The sequence below is a fragment of the Lepidochelys kempii genome, chromosome 2 (assembly GCF_965140285.1).
Source record: "Lepidochelys kempii isolate rLepKem1 chromosome 2, rLepKem1.hap1, whole genome shotgun sequence".
In the NCBI taxonomy this organism is placed as follows: domain Eukaryota; kingdom Metazoa; phylum Chordata; order Testudines; family Cheloniidae; genus Lepidochelys; species Lepidochelys kempii.
Genome location: NC_136381.1, coordinates 226,032,435 through 226,055,391, shown reverse-complemented (window position 1 = coordinate 226,055,391; position 22,957 = coordinate 226,032,435). Strand labels below are relative to the sequence as shown.

General features: G+C 41.1%; 1 protein-coding gene across 2 annotated transcripts in view; it reads left to right on the top strand.

Moving 5' to 3' along the window:
• CDK14 (cyclin dependent kinase 14) overlaps positions 1-16,577 on the top strand; it is a 495,570-nt gene extending 478,993 nt beyond the window's left edge. For both annotated transcript variants that reach the window (XM_073334004.2, XM_073334007.2), the window contains one exon: positions 12,220-16,577. The gene's annotated coding sequence lies outside the window, so the exon portion shown is untranslated. The remainder of the gene's footprint in view (positions 1-12,219) is intronic.
• The last annotated feature ends 6,380 nt before the right edge of the window (positions 16,578-22,957 follow it).

Sequence of the window (22,957 nt, the reverse complement as noted above, 5' to 3'; positions counted from 1 at the left end):
AAAAACAAAGGCTCTCATAAATCAGCATTCCAGATTAATTAAGAATTCCTTCCTGGTCTCAAAAGTATTCCCTTTTGGAGAGAAACACGGGAGAAAACATGTATCAAAAGCAGAAATACGGATGAAAAATGAATTTTTCTGAGGTTTCTGCTTTCCTGTCTCTTATTTCTTTCTCTTTCCTCCACCCAAATACACATTCCCCACATCAAAATATTTACAAAGGTAGCTAGAACCAAAACTGGCTCCAGAGACTGAAAAAGTATTTTGAAGACCCTGAGAATGATAGATAAACTCGTACGGCCTCACTTTTTGTCATGAATAATATTTGAATCTGTTGAATTGTGCTTATTTAAAATATTTTCAGTACTTCATGGAGCTATCTTTAAGACCTGAATAGTTCTTGTTTATTTTGTTTAAATGAGCCAGAAAGATTGTCCATACCATTCCTTAGACCAGTGATACTCAGACCTCAGTGGCTCATTGCCAAATTAGCAATAAACATTACTCAAAAGAGCCACAGGAGTGTAAGTTCATTGTTTCATATACTATTATATATATACTCATAGCAGAATGACTGACCAAGTATTCTGCAATTGGTTAATAACATAATAAAAGCATCCTGACTGTTTAATAACTTAGACTGGTTAATAATTAAATCACACAGTGTTTTAACATCATGTGTGCTGCAAAGAGTCGCAGGAGACACATTAATGAGCCACTTGCGGCTCCCAGTTCTCAATCTGAGTATCACTGTCTTAGACCCTCCTGCAGTTCCTTCTCACCAATTGCATCTGGATTTAGACACAAGCTCCCCTTGATTATTTTGCACCAGAAGTCTTAAATGTGCTCTAAGAACATCGATTAACCATGTAGCAAAATTGAATATATTGATCATGTGTATGCAAAATGCCGTATTTTAACTACCTGTAAGATACTGGAGCTTCATATAATGTGGCCCCTAAACTTCTTTTCAAAGGAGGTGGATGCTAACAGCTCATCTAGCATGCAGTTAACGTATATTGCATTTTACACAGTAGATTGTGAAACCTTTACTCTAGCAGTGTACAACCTTGGCAGCACTGCAGCCTGTACTGGCAACTTCCCTGGAACCAAAAGGCCAGACTAATTTGCATATAAATTTGCAGAGGATTTTAATCAGATATAAACATGCAGTCATGTTTTTGCAGAGTGCTCTATGTAGACATTTCATTTCACAGAACACATAGACAAAATATGCTTGAGGGCAGTGGGGGGGAACTATCAATAGGAAAACCAGAACTTTTTCTCTGTACTGATGTCTTTTATCTGTGTGATGACCACAAACATTACTTCATGAAGCTTTGAGACTGTTAGCCAGTTGTGATGTTTCAGTTCAGAGGCAGACAAATAGTGTGTTCACAAATGTAAGTACTTCCAAAGACGCTTACACAATTCCAGTGTTGTGTAACACTGGAGATCAGTCAGCTGACAGGCATTTATAGAAATTCAGTACGTTTCATTCATGAAATTTGGATTGAGGAATGAATACTCAATCTGTTCACCTTGACCTTTGGCCTTACAGTGTAAGGTTTACACCAGTGATGGGCATCCTACGGCCCGCATGCCGCATGCGTCCCATCAGGGCAATCTGATTGTGGGCTGCGAGACATTTTGCTGACATTGACCGTCCACAGGTATGGCCCCCCGCAGCTCCCAGTGGTCACAGTTCGACGTTCCCGGCCAATGGGAGCTGCAGGAAGAGGCGGCCAACACATCCCTGCAGCCCACCGCTTCCCACAGCTCCCATTGGCCGGGAACGGCAACCCACAGCCACTGGGATCTGTGGGGGGGGGCCGTGCTTGCGGACGGTCATCGTAAACAAAATGTCTCGCGGCCCGCAATCAGATTACACTGATGGGCTGCAGGTTGCCCATCAGTGGTTTACACTGTTCATTTGCAGTTAGAAATTAGATTGCAGAGAACTTAAACGTTTTTCTGGTCCTTTGAAAGTCTCTGAATTGTTAATTAAATTAATCTTGAAGCTTCTTGATCCCTTAAGCACACAACTATTATACTCCTACTTCTTGAGTAATTGTTGATAAGTCAGAAAAATGAGAGAAGCCATTCCACTGAATCAGTCTGTAAACAAAACAAAACAAAATTTCCATCTACTGCATAGGCCCTCAGTCCCATCTTGTTCTCTGCTCTCCTGAAGCATGTACAAAATGGCTGTCTTTATTAGGCAATATCCTATCATAAGAGACCATCCCAAAATATCCTCCAACCTTTTGAGTTCAGTTCTGCTCCTCCTTTATTAGTAGCCCTTCTCCATTATGCAACCAATTTTTGCCGCTAAGGAATCAGTTAAGACAGATTTCACTATATTTCTGCGTATCTGAAAAGAATTCATTGTTTGCGAGTCAGGAAGTCAGACTTGCAGAAAATGGAAGCCTGCAGCAAGTGGTGAGCTATGAGAAATTATTTTAGTTGAAGAATGAGTCTGTTAAAGCTCCCTCGGCTGGTGGTTCCTGCTAAAGCTTCCAGTCCCTCCCACCATTCTGTTTGGCTTATCGAGTGCACCTAGGAATTCTCCCATCTGCTCTCTCATATATATTCCACACCTCCAGAGAGAGGTTCAACCCAGGAGCAGCCAAAGCACTTTAGGCAGTACACCACTGACCTCATAGGTCTTTCCTGTTTGTGTTCTGTTAAATCCAACCTCTTCTGATTAGCATGAACAACAGTAAAGGCTTCTTTTTTTTTTTTTAAATCCACCTTGGCTTTTAAGTCATTCTAATTAGGCATCAGCATTAAATAGCACGTTGATATAAATGTGGGCAGCTCACGTCTTTTATTATTATTTATTTGTTTTACAGTAATACAGAGATGCCCCCACTGAAATCAGGCCCCACCGTGTTAGGCACCATGTACAAACACATCCTAGAGCAACTGGTTGTGGCTGTCTGATCGCAAATGCAGGAAGACAACATTGCATCAGTTTATGTGCAGATGGTTCCCTTTGGCAGGTTTTCTTTGCAAACATAAGGGTAAGAGACCTAATGTTTGCAGTACTGAGGAGACTGCCACCAAGCAGATGACAAGAAAAAGCGTGGCAAGCTCTTCGGGTTATGTTCCTTAGTTTTACTATACAACTGTGGGGATAAATGTCTGTGAGTGAGTTTTTGCCCACTGATCTTATTGGGCCCAATCTCGGAGGTGACAAGTCAATAAATTATTGTAAGTGTCATGCCTGAGGGCTGACGGTCAGAGCTGAAACCGGAAAAACAAACAGGAGCATGGAAGAAGTTGTAAGAATTTGGCCCATCATTGTCTGGTTTGAAAAGCACATTCTAGTGAAAGAAGAGGTACCAATATTTCTGTATTCTTGATGTGTTCCAAAATCTTGATGACTGAGCTATTAAGCTTCTTTCTTTTTTAAAATAAGGTTCATATGACTCTGCTTGCAAACTATATTGAACTCACTAAGACTACTATCTTTGTAGTACTTCTGTCTGAAGTATTAACTTTCCCAGAGCTCACTTGCAGAGAACTCTATTTTATTCTCAAAGACTGGAAGAGGTATAGTAGATTCCTTCCTGGCCATTTTTCATGTGAAGCCTTATTCAAATGGTAATTGAAAAAGGCTTTGTGGGCTTTGTTCTCTACTCAAGGAAAGAAAAAAAAAATACAGCTGTGGCCAGTGTGGGGTAGTAGAGAATTTTTGCTGAAAGACTCACAGAAACAACTAGCTTGGAAGTTACCACAGCCACCCAAAGGTTAAAAGATAAACTACAAAGTATGTTACCAAATATTAGTGAAAACAAAAATAGTGAATAAAATGCTAACTCATTTTTGTTTTGTCCAGTAACAAATGTGCAAGAGTTTTGAGAGATCTGTGTACAAGGTATTCTGTAATTGAGTATTGAGTGCAAAAATTCCCTAAATTTGTTGTTCTAAGAGATTATTTATATTACTATAGCACCTAGATGTCCCAGTTAGGTATCAAACCTCCATTATAATAGGTATTGTACAGCATCCAAGCTACAACATCTGGATTCAGATTTCTGACAATCTAAAGTTAAAGAATATCTAGGGCTTTGATTGGGACTATTATAATGACAGGTTCAAAATTCATAGTCAGATCTGGGTTAGGATTTCAAACACATACTTCAGAGTTTGCTGCTGTTCAGATCCAGGATTTTTGCCTCATTATTATTGTTATATAATGCGAGCACCTGGAGGTCACAAATAAACATCAGGACTTCATTGTGTTAGGTACTGTATACCACACAGTAAGAGGCAGTTCTTACCCCATTGAGTTTATAATCTAACCAAACAAAACAGACACGCACAGAAGTGAAGTGACTTGCCCAAGATCATGCATCTATTCAGTGGCAGAGTCAAGAACAGAACCAGGTCTTTTGAGTCCCAATCTAGTGCCCTGTCCACTGCAGCATACTAATAGGCCCATTATCCTTGGTGGCTAGGGTTGCCAGGCATCTGGTTTTCAACTGGAACATCCAGTTGAAAAGGGACCCTGGCAGCTCCAGTCAGCACTGTAGACCGGGCCGCTAAAAGTCTGGTTGGCAGTGCAGCGGGGCTAAGGCTGGCTCCCGGCCAGCCCTTGTTCCGCATGGCTCCTGGAAGCAGCCGCCATGTCCAGTTCCTAGGCGCAGGGGTGGCCATGGGGGCTCTGCATGCCACCCTGAGCGCTGGTTCCACAGCTCCCATTGGCCAGAAACCACAGCCAATGGGAGCTGTGGGGTTGGCACCTGCGGGTACTGGCAGTGCGCAGAGTCCCCTGGCCCCTCCGCCTAGGAGCCAGACATGCCGGCCGCTTCTTGGAGCTGCCTGAGGTAAGCACCACCCAGCCGGAGCCCTCACCTCGAACCCCCTCCAGCACACCAACCCCCGACCCAGTCCGGTGAAAGGGAGTGAGGGTGGGGGAGAGCTAGCAATGGTGGGAGGGGGGATGGAGTAAGCAGGGCACAGGGCCTCGGGGAAGAGGTGGGGCAAGGGTGTTCACTTTTTTGGGATTAGAAAGGTGACAACCCTATTGGTGGCTATCTGCTATTTTCTTAAATGCATTGATATTTGAATACTCCTATTTATTTCCATGTTAGTACTCTTATTTTTTTCTGGTTGAGTTTACTTCTTCATACCTGGCAATTCATTTACTCGGTCTTTTAGTTGTAAACAGAACCAAATCTCGATCCATCAGTGATCTCCATTCAGGTGCTTGAATGAGGGATGTTGTGTGGGAGCAGGAAGTATCCCAGGCAAAGTTCTCTGCAGGATCAGGAACTATGAAAAACAGACACTGCCTACATTTTTATTAATATTCCTAACTTAGGGTTTTTGGACGTGGTTTAGAATATGCAGCAATATTTTTCTATTTGGGACTGAAATCAGAGAGACTCGTGAATTAGCAAATGAACACAGTAAAGAAGTAAGACACATATAGAAGAGTAAATAAAATGCCTCAGAAAACATTTTACTTATTTGACGAGCATGGTTCTGATGATATTTCATAGCATATGAGTAAATCTTCTGTATCACACTGGCTGATCACGTAGCGCTAGCTCCTCAGTTTGTTTCCAGCTTGATAAGCTACAATTAAAGACAGCTACAAATAAATATAAATTGATCTGGAAGGGATGTGGCCTGTGTGACAGAATGGGAGGAGATACCGTCTGTATTAAGGTGTGATCCATTTTATGAAAAAGGCTGAGTCTCACTGCCCTAATATGGCTGGTTAAATTAGGGCTTACACCTTGCCTATACACACAACTTGCACCAATTTAGCTAAAATCTCTTTTAAAATCAATTTAGTTACACTGGTGCAAAATTCTACATAGACACTCTTAAACCAACTTGAGAGTGTCCACACAGGAGTTGGCACCAATTTAGTTAAATTCAAGACACAGATTTAAACTGGTGCAAGTGTATAGACAAGGTCTTGGAAATAAGAGACCTCATTTCTGCACGGTTCTAATAGATCTAGCTGAGAGGTGGTGAGAGACTGCCATTTTTTGTTTGAATTCTGGGGTGTGTGAACTAGAGAATTGCACAATAAATTCTGCTGTAAAATAGTTCCTGCAAACATTGCCAGTTTGGAAAAATCATAGTTTATTTCTAGAATCAAAAAATCTATTTTAAAATAAATTTTTAATCCTGGCCTTAAGACTTGGCTCACCAGTGCATTGCAGGAGCATGGAGTAACTGGATAAAACTAAAGCCCAGGAGAAACCAGTTTTGAGTAGCCATATACTTAGCCTCTGTGAATAGTATTCCTCAACAAACCAGCTGTATGGTTTAGCCTATGGAAGAGAAGCCTACAAATGAGCTACAATCGGTACTGAAATAATCACTTATTTCACCTCTGAGCTAATGCCACTGAAGATATGTAAAGAAACCTAACAGGCGGCTGTCTGTACTGATCCTGGCCTGTGGAGAAATAGAAGGCGTAAGCTAACAATACTGCAAATAATTTTTTTTATAAAATACGACAATAATTCTTTTTAAAACTTGCCGCAGTGCAAATCGATTTGAGAAACAAAGTACCTTGTAATATATAAAAATTGTATTTTTTAAAATATGTATTTATATAATGTTTAAATATGTATGTTTTACATACCTTTATGCATACACGTACTTATACATGCTATGTATATACATGTGTGTGCATATAGACAGAGCTAAAATAATGTATGTATATGTACCTATGTTTGAGGGGGGTGAAGCATTTGTAAGAGGCTGTCCTGATTTAATTTCTCTGTTTGCTTGTATTCAGCACTTAAGGGCTTATACATTCAGTTTGCTCAAGAGAGTGATGAAGTACTTCTTGCTTATGCCTCCAATCAGAAATGCATGAAGTGCAGCTGCAGAGATAATACATTCTCCCCAAAGGCTTTGGCTGAGCAAATTAGGTGTCAATGGGGTGCCTGTGCAGGCAGTACTCTCTCTAATTAGTCTCTTGAGCCTAGTTGGTGGCAGGTATACGATGATCTCATCAATTGGTCTGTGTCGTCTGGTACGTGTAAAAATCCTGCCCGGCAGAGCTGTCTCCCACAGGTCACTCACCTGCACAGCAGGAATGCTCATTTTCATTTTTCATCTCTTCCATCACATGATGCTGACAGTTGGCTTTAAGAAAACTGAATCCCCAAAAAATCTAGTTCATAGGGCATGCGGGTCAGAATAAAGCTGCATTATGGGTATTGGTGATCCAATTAATTAACATTTATAGCAAAGAGCTGTATGTAGATATTACCGGAATACAAATTTTATCGATAATATATTTGTTTTAATTGCTTCACTCGTACAGAGATGAATAAAAAATAAGCAAGAAAGAAATGTATTATCTGTTAATATTATACAATTTGTTGGAGTAATAGCTGGGTATATTAATATGGGGAGGGGACCATTGTTGATGGTCTTAAATTGCCAGTATATTTCACCTTCCAGGAAATGCAGTATTCCCCTGGTTATCCGGTTGCATTTGTGTTTACAACCGTATTTCATAGGAATAAACTGTCTAAAGTGGTGCCAACAGTCAGCCGTGTAAATAGAACTGTACCCGGAGTGTGCTTTGCATGTTAAGGACTCTGCATGAGCACAGCTCTACCCCATTTTATAATTTGCTCCCTAATTAATAGCACCTTGAGAAGGATGCTGAGGCTGCCAAAAGTAGCCTGTAAGGGAACCAGAGATAAATATTTTTAAAGGGAAGAACTCTCCTTTTATAAATTAAAAAAAAGAAAATCTTCAGGAAGTGTTGGCCTCTTAGTCATCCCACCCTTGCCCCAGGCCTTGAAACTTAGAATTAATATTTAAAATACAAAGCTTTTGTATCGTTTAATAGTGTTGCTATTACATCAACAGCTGCAATATTATACAGTTATTCATTGCTTATTTTTAAGCTGGATTAATAAATTATATGACAAAACAGGGTGTATGCAGCACAGAATTTCATACAGTTACAATTACATAGAATTACATGGCTTGATTTGCATCATTAAATATTTCAGATGCATCATTAACTGGCTTATAATCTTTTATTATTTTTAATAGAGATGTTATGAAAATCTAAACTGCCTCATCCTGCAGTGCAAAAATAAAAGTTCATTTTTAAGGCAGTCTGTTTCATGTCAGAAGGTATTTTAAGGAGATCTGAAAGAGCCCTTGTTTGCTCTTGGGAAATCGTAAATTGTAAATATTCCATTTTACAGCTTATGCTTTTATAAGCAAAGCTGTGACCAGGGGCCATACACACGATCGGCAAAGTCACCAAGCAAAACTTTGACTTGTATGATCAGAAAAAAAATAAGCAGTTTTAGTGAGGATTTTTCTAAAATGGATCTCTTTTTTTTACATGCAAAAGCAGAATTGCTAAGGAGCTTGGGAATTGTGCTGTGGTATTGTGTGGAGAATCCTGGTTCAGAAACAGCCTTGGGTCTTCGATGTTTCGTGCTTGAAGGGTGGGGGCAGCGTGGACCACATTGCTCTTCAGTAACCCTTTCGGAATGACTCCATCCCAACCTGAAAGCCAAAGGAAAGGTGTCTCCGAAGCAGTCAGCGCTGGGGATGGGAGAACTGCACTGTAACAGTTCGGAGGGTTCTTATTCAGCGCTACAGCAGAAAAACAAAGGAGCCTCTATAGAAAGCTTTGAACATTACTCCACATGTTAATCACCACTGTCGGTCCTTATTCCATCTTGTAACCAAAATGATGCTGTCAGTGTTTCCCAGCACGTAAATTGGCAGCTTCTGCTGTTTAGTGTCATAAATCATTTGTGCTAGCATAAGAGCATAAGAATGGCCCTTCTGGGTCAGACCAATGGTCCATGTAGCTCAGAATCCTGTCTTCCGACAGTGGCTGGTGCCAGATGCTTCAGAGGGAATGAACAGAACAGGTAGTCATCGAGTGATCCATTCCCTGTCGCTCTTTCCCAGCTTCTGGCAGTCAGACGCTTAGGGACACCCAGAGCATGGGGCTGCATCCCTGACCATCTTGACTAATAGCCTTTGATGGACCTATCCTCTCTGAGCTTATCTAATTCTTTTCTGAACCTTTGGCCTTCACAACATCAGCTGGCAACAAGTTCCACGGGGTGACTGTGCGTTGTGTGAAGAATTACTTTCTTACGTTTGTTTTAAACCTGCCGCCTATTAATTCCATTGGATGACCCCTGGTTCTTGTGTTCTCCACAACGGCTGGCCTGTTTCTGTGAAGTGCTGAACATCTGTTTGTGAGCTACTGAGCACCCTCAAATTCCATTAATGTCACCAGGGAATGAAGAGTGCGTGGCATGGCACAGAGGGCTTGTAGCATCTCAATCAGGACCAGCTCTGGGCACCAGCAAAGCAAGCACGTGCTTGAGGTGGCACAATTCCAGGGGCGGCATTTTATTTATTTATTTTTGCTTGGGCAGTTGCGCTCTCGGAGCTAGGGTCGGCAAAAAACCTAGAGCTGGCCCCGATCTCTCAGATCTTGGCCCTTCATTTGACAGTTGTCTGTGTCTGATCAGTTTTACATGGAGAGCCAAAGCTTGGAGAATTTAGGTGTTTTGCAACTGGAAATCTTTAGTGTCACTGGGAAAGTTTTTGTTTGTTCACTGTGGCAAAGAGCAGTTTGTGCCCTTAGTGGAAACTTCTTTCTCTGTTCTTCTGTTACAAATGCCAGAGACTCAAGCTTTGTTATCCCAGATCTGGTTACTTTGAAAAGCAGCATCTGGACAGGGTCTTGTCTTATGTCCCAATCATTTTGCCATTCATATTGGATGATGTCTGCTTTGCTTGTTATACCAAGTCCCGGGACTCCAGCATTATATGCTTACCCCTATAGTATGGCCAGCTGTTCTCTGCCTGCAATGACATTTTTTAAGCAGCTCCAGGATCAGCAGGCCAACCAGACCAAAGTTAGGGGTGCAGCATATAAACCCAAGGTGGTAGAGACCCATCTATCCCCACTGATCTATATATCTTCCTGTTTATAAGTTGTTTCCTTAGAGGATGGTGGGGGTCTCCACTAAGCAGTGTTAGTTTATGAAAACTTGGAATTCGGGGAATATTATCAACAAAATGTCACCATTGAGCACTAGTGAAATTTTGAACCCCCAAAATATTGCACTTCTTTTTTTGGCTAAACTTACATAAGTGTCAGCTAGAGAAGTCATCTTCAATATGTTTTTTAAAACAACAGTTACTGAGTCATCAACCGTAACCAGCAGCCAACAAAAGAGTGGGATTTTCATGTGGATGCCTGGAGTAAAGTGTTGGTAGGTGTCCAAAATGAACCACAAAGGCAATTGGAAAACAACCCACATAGGACTCCAGAGATGGTCGAACAAAAGCCAAGAGGCCATAAGACACTGACTGCCACACACCACTCATAATGTGTTCTTGTTGATCCAGCTCAGGTGCTGTGTAGTTTTAATGGGGAGGGAGAGGAGCACTCAGGGACTGTGGTAATGAGCCTGGCATGGGTGGAGAGAGAGAAATTGCAAAAGGTGGAAATTGTTTAAGCTACTTCTGATGAAAAAAGCAATTAAAGTCTTATGCTTGAAGCTGCAGTTTGCATTAGTTTTTCAGGCAGTTGTTTCATCGTTTCTTTCCTGGTGTTGAAATGAGGTCCTTATAGACTGGAGTCTGTGGCGCCTACCGTTTGATTTGTGGAGTTTTAGGAGGTGCTAATTCCAACACAGCTCTAAGTCTGATAAATATTTTTACGTAACTGCCTTTTTAAGTGCTGTTTTCTTGTATATTGTCAATCTATCCTTGCAATTGCACTTAAAAGTGTAACAAGTGCCCATAGTTCAAATCTCATCTTTTGGAAAAACCAGTTGTTTTAAAAATTATATCTGTATTTCGAACCTGTCTTTAGTAATTACAGAATTCCTGATCTTCATCAGCAAAGGGCTTGTACAGAAATCCATTTGGAGATTTTTGAAGGTTAAAAGTGCTAGTGACAAAACTTAAATCCTTCCAGTGGATCTGATTCTTACAGCCCTTACTCAGTTATAGCTCCTATTACAGTCAATGGGATTTTTATTTTAATACTTCAGGATCATGCCCTCCGGGTCCTCAATCTGTTTGGCTGGCCCCAAATAAATAGCAGAATGATCACAAGCCATCTTTTCAGAATCAGTAATTGGGAGTTAGTTTGATGAAATGGAAATCATTGGCATGATTCAAAGATAAAACTAGGGAAATGATTACAACATACATATGCTAGAAAAGCACCAGAATAAAAATGAGTGTTTTGTGTTCCTGGGTGTTTATCATTACCAGGTGGAGTTTACAGAGCTATTTGCTATATATACCTACGTATAAGTGAACTCCGTTTTTGGGCAAAGTCTGAGGGAATCTGTTTATCAGGCAGATCAGCCTCAGCTGCCCAGTTCTTGGTTAGGAGAGGAGAATGGTCCTTATGGCAACTGCTGGGTGCAGTACAGGAGAAGCAGCAAGGGAAGGGAGCAGACATAGCTTATAAACTCCAAATGCTACACCAATAAGCAGCAAGTTCCTCTTTACCTGCCTAGGGTTTGAGCATCTCCTGCAGAGACAGCTGTCTGGTACCATGTATACCTGTGTATACACTCCCAATTGAATGTGGTGGTGCTCATGGCCCATCTGAAGAGTAGGCCACTTTTAGGTAGATCCCCTAATAAGGACTTGGGCACCTCAGTTTAGGCACCCAATTGGAAAATGCTGGCTTTAGGGCAGTGGTCCTCAAACTGCGGGGCGCGCCCCCCTGGGGAATGCAAAGGAACATTCGGAGGGGCACGTGCGGTGGGGCCTGGGCCAGCCCCTACGGGGGGCAGGGAGGGAGCACTACCCAGCACCGTTCTGCTCCCAGCTCTGCTCGGCCTCTGGCCCCAGCCACAGCTCTGCTCCCAACCCCGGGTACTGGCCCCAGATAAGACTCCACTTCCGACCGCTTCCCGGACTTTGAGTAAGGCCTTGGCCTGGTTCTGACCGTGATTCCCATGGGGGCGTGGCTGATTCCATTACGGGTAAGGTGGGGTGCAACAGAAAAAGTTTGGGGATCACTGCTTTAGGTTTGCTGCTTTGTTGAGACACCTCATCTAAATATGTTTTGTGTTTGTAGTATTTTGGTTAGAGTGGGAGTAATAAAGTAATGAGGGCTGGCTTTGGGCAAACATATTTTTTAGGTTCAGAAATCATAAAATGATGCAAGTCATAAGACTGCTTATAATATCTATTTTGTCCTTACAGGATTACGCTCACCACTCTACAGGAGGGAAACAAAACCTAATGAGAGGACCAATGATTTGAAGGAACCGTGGCCCTGTCTCCTTTTTCTCTCTCTGGTGGATTTCATTCAAAAGAAAACTGAAGCTGGCAAGACCCAGTTTTTCCCTGCAATTTACTTAAAACCTTGCACGCATTTGGATACCTTGTGATTTCAGAGAACTATGTGAAGATTTAGCTTTTGCTTACTGGTACATGGGATGTACTCTTTTCAGCCTTTTGCATTTGATTTTGTTTGATTTTCCACTGCAGCACAGCCTCTTTGTAAAGATTTTTATGCTTTCACCAGCAAGGTCTTAAATACGTTAAGACAACACATTGGGTGTTCACGCTTGTTCAGTAATGTCTGTGCATAAAACCCAATAGTGGCATAAAAGTGTGTGTTTTCTTTGAGAGTTGGACATATTTTTCAACCAGTAGGGAGGCTATTTCTAGCTAGACAAGCCCAAGTCCTCAGATTGACGGACAAGTACAGTGTCTTGCCATTATTCCTAGAGTGGATTTTTAACTGTTCAGAATGTTCACATCCATTTTTTTTAAACCTGGAAATAATTGCATGTTTATTTAGAAACTCAGCATTTGGTTATTCTGCATAGGCTGCATAGCATGCCACTTTACAAAATAGGCCTGCAGTGAAGAAAAAATGACAGGACATACTATACTAACGGATACAGTGATGAATTCCTTACCCTTCGCTAATATAGATTTTTAAATACGTTTTATATGTCTTGGCTCCATCTTTACTTACTTTTTTCACACCCTATTTAACTTCTGGGATATTTTCTGAAAAAGAAAACAAAAAGAGCATGAGACAGAATTGAGTTTACTTTAGGACAGACGCTAGGGTACAGAAACTGTATTTGCTGAAGGAGCCACTAAAACTACCTTTGTTGTTTTGCTTCTTAGAAAGCAAAATGAAAAGTCACCCCGATCTAAAATGTTTGCTGTTCCACACCAAAGCACTTTCACTTACTTTCCTTAGACATTTTAATCCGATTGGAGGACGCCACCAGCTACTGTGTATTTAAGTTCTTTTTTGACTGAATCACTCGAATGCAAACTTGGCAAACAGTGCAGTCATGTCATTTTTAAAAAAAGGAGACCCCAGCTCCCCTGGATTGGGGAGGCAGGGCTTGAGGGGAACTTGTGGAATATGATTGCCCTAATGTATGAAACTTTGAATTCAGAGAGACTGGGAATGGGGCAAATCCTGCTGTTGAGTTATAACGGTGCTTAAACAGAAGGGCTTGTTAGACTATTTTATTGAAAACGTAAAGTTCCTCTGCTTCCTGGATGCATCAACTGCCAAAAACCACATTGGTTTCGCATTTAGTGTTTTGTTTGGAGGGAAAGGGGGAAAGAGTTGGGTTACTGCCCCTTTATTAAACTCAGCAGTGTTTCTGTTGGGAACTAGGAAAGAACACCCAACAAGGCAAACCCTGGATTGTCCAAAAGCTACCAGTAGAGGTTTCCTTTTATGAACTACGGTGAACATTGTTCTGTACTTTCAAACACAGTTAAGATGTGAAAATATACCCAATAGTTGCACAGTCATTAAAACCATATGCCCCCTGTGACATCTCTGTCGTTTAGAAACTTGTAAAAACTACATGAAAGCTACTTAAATCACAATCCTATTTTAAAACTTACTACAAATTCATTCCGGTACTTACAAGGACAGGAGGTGGAAAAAATAAGCAGCAAGCCCACTGAGCTTTTCAAACTCATCACAAACTAAAATTGCCTTATATGTCATTTGCTTTGAGTTACATGTTTAATTTTATTTTTTAGAGAAAAATCTTTTGTACATTATCTTTGCTACTTAAATCATATGCAATTTGATGTTTGAAATTAGCTATTTTTTAAGAAAGGCTTTACTTCAAAAATCTGAAGAATTTTTGAAAACGTAATAAAGCTTTCAATTAGGAAAATAAGGGTAGTTCCTTAGTCCTATATCTTTTACTTTGTCAGCTTAAATAGGGAGGTGAGCAATTATGCTTCTCCGTGAAACATCTGGTGGTTTGATATAGAGAGTAATTCCCCAAACTGTTCCCTTCGGAAGGATACAAGTCTAGCACCTTACTTATCCATGGTAAATCAAGCATAGCATTTGCTTAAATCAAGTGTATATCACTCTCTTCTCTCCCACTTTTAAACAACCATTGCAATCATTAATGGTTATGGCCAAAATGTTCAAATTTGAGTGCCTGAAGTTGGGTATGTGAATTTAGATTTAGGTGTCTAAATAGAAAGTGACTCAAATTTCAAAGGGGCTGAGCACACCTCTGAACTCCCAGTGGAATTTTGGGAACTCGGTATTCCTGAAAATCAGGTCACTTATTTACACACCTAACTTCAAACACCCAAGTTTGAACACTGTGGGCCTGAGCTCATTAGCAGATTTATTATTCTCTTGAGGAAGTTCTGAAATGTGAGCGTTTGTCTTCATGGACGGACAGCTTGCATTCAGACAGCTGATGGGGTTGGGAGTAAGACTTCGAAAAGGTTCACACGGCTCCTCAAACCCACTCAACAGCAGATAGGGCTCTGAGTTCTGGGTGGTTGTGCTCCCTAGCCCTGGGTGGTTGTGATTGTACAGCTCTGCTCCCCCTCCCTCTCCTTCCAGAGCAGCCCGTACTTAGCGAGTTGTCACCCTCCAATACCCATCAATTAGGAACCCCAACTAAACGTTGGATCTCTCTTTGGAAGACTAAACAATCCTGCTGCAGCATCCTGAAACTGGGTGTTTCCTCCCCTGCTCCCCTAAGAAGTACTGGCTGGCCATTCTCCCTCTAAATACTTTCCAGGGTGCACTGCACAGGCCCACTGCTGACCCCCAAAGCTAGAAGGGTCTCAGGGAAGCAAGAGGAGGCAAACTGGCTCTTGAAGAGACAAGCAGGAGCCAGGAAAGAATCCTGCTATCAGCCGCTGCATCACGTTAGGTAGCACTTCACACTCCCAAGCCCTGGGTTAGCTGCTTAGTATGGGTAGGAATGGCCATTACTCCCTCGAGCACAATAGTTTGTGAAGCTATGGGACGCTACCTGCCCCTAGTCAATAATACCATGGCTGGCAGCAACAGTGGAATAATTTCCCTTCTACCGCCTTGCTGGTCCTTTGAAGATTCTTTCTGATGTTGAGGGGAGGTGGTGGCTTTTCCTGAGGGAAGGGGGGCAGCTGCCTGACATCCCTGAAAATCCAGGGGCGTGGCAGTGGGCCAGTAAAAGTTCAAAGGCATGTCGTAGCTCCATAAAAATATTAATAGTAGGTGGAGGGGAAAGGAGAGGTGGTGAGGGGCTGATCTGTGGAAGGGAGGATTTCTTCGAAGTTCAGGTTCATAGAACTTAACCATATATGTTACCATCTCCAGCTGGCTTTGATCTTCAATCCTACATGAACCATACCCAGTAGGGCGCTGCACAGCACTAATCAGGACCCCTTAGCACTATGATAGTATCAACATTACATCACTGCATAGTATCCTGGATTGGGTGGTGGGTGGGTTTCAGAAAAGCGTGGTTTAGGATAGCAAATCTGTTCATGCAGCACATGAAAACGCTTATCTGCAATGCTGCAGACATTGGGGTCTATTCTTGCCCTTGGTGTGAGGGAGAACTCCCACTAATGCTCAAGGACATTACAATAATCAATTCCCCACTGATCGGTGGGAGAAATACACCTCAGTGTGTTCTTTGTAAGTGCACACATGACGAAACGTGTTCTCAGTGCTCTACGTTATGCTTCTATACAAAATACTCCTCTGTGAATATTATTGGTTTTGTAACCTTTGTTTATATAAAATGATGTTTAGGCTGTACATACTTGGGGGCAAACTACTGACATCCCATATAAATAGAAATATGTGGTTTTGCCACCTATAACAATAATCTCCCCTACCAACATAAAGGTGGACATAACTGTATGTTACTGCCTTGCATTTTTTTCACATAAGCAAAAATAAGAGGATGCACTAAAAAATCCCACCCCAAAATTGCATTTTGACAGTGCTGCATACAAAATACCCACTCACCAACTTCAGTTTGGCTTTTTGTATGATTCAGTAAGAGGCATTCTTTTTAACAGGGGTTTGGTACGTGAAAACAATGTTAATGTAATTATATATGTGTGTGTCTATGTGTGTGTGTATATATATATATAAATACACACACATACTTCAGAACAGCAGCATAGTAAACAGTACAGTAAAATAAATGTGACATTTGTTACAATTTGTAATTTGTCTGTATTATGAAAGATGTAATGGTTTGTCAGCTGTAACTGTTTTCTTGTAACATGATATTGAATAAAGGGTAGAGAATCTCTCTTCTCTCCTTGGTGCTTGCTCTGTAGAACTACCACACAGTACAAATTTCTTTGCAGATAAATGAGAAGGATAGTGCTTGTGAACATTTTTTAAAAACTTTTTGTTAAGGCAACATTACAATAAATCATTAATATACTTCACTGTACATTACCTACTTAGGATCAAGTTAATATTGAAAGAACATGACTAAAGATTCTGGCTGGGGAGTATGCTAGGAAGGATGGCCAAATTTCTAAATACTTATCCTGTTTTTGGTGCTTCTCTTGTGTACATACTTGTTGTGGAGTCTTTTCCATTACAAGGACAGTGCATATTTTACTATACTACAATTCCAGAGCAGGAGGGGTCCCACATTTCCAAGAATGTGCAATCCTGAGTCTAGCTGCTAACCATAAAAAAGATATTAATTTGTCATTCTCTTTAAAATGTGGATCCTTTACTGGAGCATTATGTAAGCAGGTCAGGGGATCCCTGGGAAGCTGGCGTTTTGACGTAAGATGAATCTTTTTAATAATCCCCACGTGTGCAAATACGTTCCCCTTTCTCTGAACCCCTCCAACAGAGCCCCTCTCTAGAAGCAAAAATATGATGGATCTCAACTGGAATCAAACGCCATCTATAAACAATTTCTTTACGAGCTATACAAATTGAAAACAATTATATTTTAAGGAATGGAACTACAGCAAAAAGCACTCTGTAGATGATAAGTTGAAGAGTCTTTAAACCCTGATTCAGCCAAGCAGGTAAGCACACACTTAGTTTTAAGCACATAATTAAGCACATTCCAATTCAGCAAGCCACTTAAAAACACATGCTTAGACAAGCATTTGAAACCAATAGGATGTAAGTACATGCTTCATTTTAAAATTGTGGCATTAGTGAAGTAAATTTTGAACATATATTTATTCTTCTTTTAATTTCATGTTCCAGAATACTCTGCTGAATTCTGTAGCATGATAATAGTGCACAGAAGAGGTTATTTTTTTTTAAAGGTGACAGTATCTATGTAGGGCAAACAAAAATACAACAATAAATATAGTTGAAATTCGACCTATCTAGACCTAATATGATGTTAATTGCTTGGTTGGAGGGATGTTGGGGGTTTTTTGTTTTTTATCATTTTGTTATGAACATAATAGACCTATTCATGGTATGCTTCACTTTAAAAAAAAAAAAAAAAGTGACCTATTTTTAAGTGGCAATAGGCTGTTTCCTAGCAAAAATATCTGAGCAAAAATGGGCTCATTTTTAGAGATGGTATTTATATTAAAAATATGTCCAAAATATAGTTTTGCATGTAATGTGAAAATTACTATTGTATCAAACTGAGACATCAAACTTTGATGTGTTGCAAACTCTCATGAAATGGAAGTGACAATTCTTGTGCAAAATTATTCAAAACAAACACTGAATTTTTCCTAGCTCTATTAAGACAATTTGCCCGATTTACCACTGTATTATTCCAATTTTACAACAATTGAACTCCAAGCTCATACTTTCTTTCATCACCAATTCATGCAAGCTTTGAGAGGATTCTATGTAAGATTTAACTTAATGGTTGTAACTGCTGCTTTGGGTATTGGTTCATTTGTTTTCTGAGCAATCTGCAAGCATTTATGCCCTGTACAGATGGGCCTCAACATGTTCCTTAAAATAATAATAATTCTCCAGAGGGGTCTACTAAAGTTCTTCCCGTTTTCTGCAGCCATCATCTTGGGTAGGTCCTACTTCAAGCCAAAGAATGCTAAACAGATGCAACATACTTTCACAGACATCAGCGCCCAGAAGCAGAGATGGTCAGAACATTTTTGACAAAATAAAAAGTTGCCAAAATATGCTGTTTCGATTAAGTTTTAATCTAGGGAAAGGGGCATGGGGGAGAGAGAAACGTTTAAAAACCCTTTTAATAAAATCATTACAGAAACACAGTAAAAACAAGAAAATAAATTACAAATTCAAAAATAATCGCCCATCCTGAACAGTATAAAGTGCATTTGCAATAGCTACCACTGAATATATTGAGCCAAAGCATTTATAAGATATAATACCTAAACTCCAGGTGAAGGCATAAAACAATTACAAATCTAAAAGAACTGAAGAATATAGGCAACCCTAGTACCAAATACCTTACACCACCAACTTTTTAAAATGGCCATCTTTGCTTGACCCAAAATAAAGTTTGCAAGGCTCTATTTGTGAACCTATACTTAAAAGTAAAAATAAATTTAGTGGGAGAAAAATCAAGGGAGAATAACCAAAAAATAGCCTGAATTAAAACAAATTATGGTAGTAACCTGGAACACGTAAGAAACATATGAAAAAAGTCTCCCCTCCATGTGACAAAAAAAGGACGTGACAGACAGTTTAAGAGTGTACACGATGCACAAACACATTCGTGGCAATAGCCCTGGGGAGACTTCTGCATTGGAGATCACCCATCCTCGTCACAATTGGAGCTTGTATACAGTTCTCCAGGCTGGATGGCTCGAGTCCGTCACCAGAAGCTGTCGTCTTGATATCCTAGCGGGATAATCACCAAGTGTTCGAAAATGACGAAGCTGTGCCACAGACGTATACGGTGACGTGTGGCCTAAGCTAAGAAAAGTAAATTCAGACAACCCATTGAAGGTAAACAAGTTGCCAGGCTTGTCAACATCCCAATCTGCAACAAGCAAGAAAACAGAAACATGAGTATAATTGGGAATGGCTCACTCGAGGAGACAATTGTCTAGCCTGGCAATACCGCCTCTAGGATGAGCTGCTAAAAACCAAGAAACCCAGCAAATGGAATGAAACCAAGCTGGCAACCAAGATATCTGCTGCAACCTGGGTAAAATTAATAAAAATAAATTAAATTAATCAGTTTTCTTGCAGCTGTTGCAATAAGGGAAGAAACAAGACTCCTGTAAATAAGACTAGGAATCCTCACAGCAGGGCTATAAACAGGAGGTTCAGCATGCAGTCATGGGAACTGCAGGTACCTATCCAGTGGCCTCAACTTAAAAAAAACTCCACATGTTAAAAAGGCTTTGATAAAAACCAGGTAACACCTCAGTGTTGAGGCACCTATAAGCCAAAAAAAAAAAAAGTTCCTGATCAAAACCCAAATCCCCTACCAGCTGAAGAAAAGCAACAGCTAGCTGCTTCCAAGGAACAGGATCATCCACAAAGAACTGCTGCAGAAACTGTAACAGAAAAGTAGCAACTCTGATCAAAAGATCAATGAGACCATGACCCCCCCTGTTTTCACAACCACCAAGTACAGCACACATTGCCTTAGCTAACAATGGCCAAACGAATGTTTTCTAAAAACCTGCGCAGAGGGATCCAAACCTGTGAACTTATACCACAACACAGGGGCCATTTTGCTTGTAATGACTAACATCTGCCCTTGGAATGAGTGTCGAGGCAAACATCCCTTCCACCTTTGCAACCTCCCCTCCAATTTTTCCGTAACTCCCTCCCAAATCCAATCCAAAATACCATCTGGTCCCAGCATAATGCCCATTATCTTAAAGTCAGTTCAGCTCCACAGTAGCCCCTTGGCAAAGGTGGAGGGGGCAGGAAATCATCCAAGGCCATAGCAGGAGGGTGTCATTCTTCCTCCAGTTTATGCAAGCTGAGGAAGCCTTCTCAAAAGAACGCTGACATCCAGTCAAAATTTGGACATTACAAGCATGAGTAATAAACACAGTCATATCGTAAACATATGTGACTACTTTCACCAGAGTTCAAGCTGGAAGAGGGAAAGGCCAGAAAGGCACTTTCGCAATGTGCGTAACTGAGGCTTGATAGAAAAAGCATATAATAACCCAAAAAGGGAACAACCCTGTCTGATGCCCCTAAAGGCTGAAAGGGAGCTGCTCAAAACCATTCACCTTAAGCACAAAGGGCACAAAACATAAAGCCATGATCTACACGATCAAAAGCCTTGTCACAATCAAGGGAAATCAACCCAAAACGCAATTCAAACATTTGAAGGTTGAAATTACATCCCATGATAGGAAAATGTTATCAAAAATGGATCTGTTAGGGATGCATTAGGTCTGATGAGAGTTCTCTCAGTTTTCATCTATTTGCAAAGGCCTTTCATAGAAGTTTTTAATCTGAGCAAAGCAGGGCCACAAGTCACCAATTTGTCACCTCTTCAAGGTCTCCCTTCTTAGGCAAAAATAACCACTTGATGAGAACTGAGTGGCAATATCTTCTCACTGATGCTCTAGGTTTTTCAGGAGTGTAAGTCAGGCCCCAGAAGGGTCCAAAGGGCTTTGTAAAACTCAACAGGCAACTCATCAATACCAGGTGCCTTCCATGGAGCACAACCATGTAGGGCAGAAGTCAATTCTGAGAGTGTCAGATCTCGTTCAAGTCTGTCCACACCCAAGAGTGAGATCTTACCAAGATCCTCAAGGAGCCACGGAATCTCAGATGGCCACACATGCTCTGAGGCATTCAGATCTGAGAAAAAAATTCATAGCAAAGTTCCTAATCCCCACAGGACCTGAATGTTCTTGGACCGATGACATCTTGAAGTGGCCAGTCATCTTCCACTCTGCATGTGTCTTTTCCAGGCTGAATTAAAACTGAGTAGGTGCGTCCACCTGAGAAAAGCTCTAAAATCAGGCCCTAACCAGTGAACGCTGAATTTTGCTATCCAACAGGTCCCACAAGAGCTGGCTTTTATACTGCAAGCTCTCATACAACCCAGCATCATTAGTGTCATGAAAGATTTTTTCAAGTTCCGCAATCCCCAATGCTAACTCCTCCATACTCCAGCAAAGGCTCATGATTGTCTGCTGCGTGAATTGCTGACAAACATTTAATATTAACTTTACACACCTTGCACCGTTGCCTAAAGGAGGAGAAATCATCCTTTGAGGCAACTCAGGCTTCCCAAAAATAACCGCCCTGTCCTCAGAGCCACCTGCTCAACACATGGCAACAAACATAAAAACAGCTGTGCTCACAAGGGAGGCATACCTCACATTTTCAATTTTCACCCTTCCCACAGCTAGACCATGCCCCTCCACAGAGGCAGAGTTTGGAGGCAAAATCTGCAACCCATAGCCACAGGTTAAACCCTCAGAATCCACAACAAACTGAGGCCTCTGTCCCTCTGGGCTAGAAGAAATCCTGAACTTAAACCCACAACAGCTACAAAACTAAACAAACACACACATACACACACAAAAACCTCATGTCCCCAAAAGAGAGAACAGCAAAGCAACCCCACTCAGCCTCACTTGCAAATGTGTGTGTGTTTGAGAGAGATGCCTGCTCCTACTCTATAGTCTCATGGTTAGAGCAGTGACATGGGATATGGATATTGAAGGTCCCTGCTCTGTCTGATTCTAGAATGAGCTGGTAGGAAAAAATTAGCTCTGAATCAGGAAGAGTGGGTCTCCCGACATCTCAGGCCAGTGTCCTAACCACAAATGCTCAGGTTTTGATCCAAAAATGGACATTTTGACACAATTCCATTCTTGTGAAAATGGTGTAAAAGTCTTGATTTTGTTCTAATGCAGAATGAAAACAAATTTCCAAAGCTGCCACAACAGGGAATTGTCATCCTCTACCCAGAGGGAGCTGCACGAAAACAACCTATGGCACTACACACACTGACCCCCAAGGTTGACGTGTTTCCACTGTAGTCATTGGCCCAGGGAAAGAAGGGGAAGACGTTACCATTTTAATCCCTTGCTTCACCATGTTATTCATTACTTGTTGTTCATGATTTACTACTCACTTTGCTGTTGTAGAGTACCATAATATCCCTTGGCACCTGGTATTACCAGGTTATTCATTACTTGGTGTTCATGGCTTACTACTCACTTGGCAGTTGTAATGTACCATAATAGCAAATATAGATGGAAACCAAGACTTATTACATTAGTTTAAAATGTAGGTTAAAATAACCACTGCCCTTGTTCAGACTAAGCTGTTAATTGTACTATATGTTCCGTACAAGGTTTGCATTTTTAATTTTGAATGCCTTTGGCTCCGTTCCATTGTGGCCCTAATATTTTCTTCCCAAACTAGCCTGCTGCTACAGCAAAGGAAAAGATGCCCTGCCTGTAATAGCTGTTGCCCTCCCACCCCTCCCCCAGAGAAAAGAAAAACCAGAGGGAAGGTGTTTGAGCAACCTTGTGCCACTAGGTTAACACATACCGTTTCTGAATAATGGCTGGCATTGTAAATCTTTGCAGTGAGAACCCTACAGTGGCAGAATAGCCTTGTGCTACCAGTGGGTGGTGGTGTTATGGACATTAACTTTGAGAAGCTTATACAGCACGAGGGCTAGGATAAAGGATACAAATCAGGGAAAACCTGACAAGATTAAAAAAAAATCCAGGGCCAAGTATTTACTGTTCATTCCTC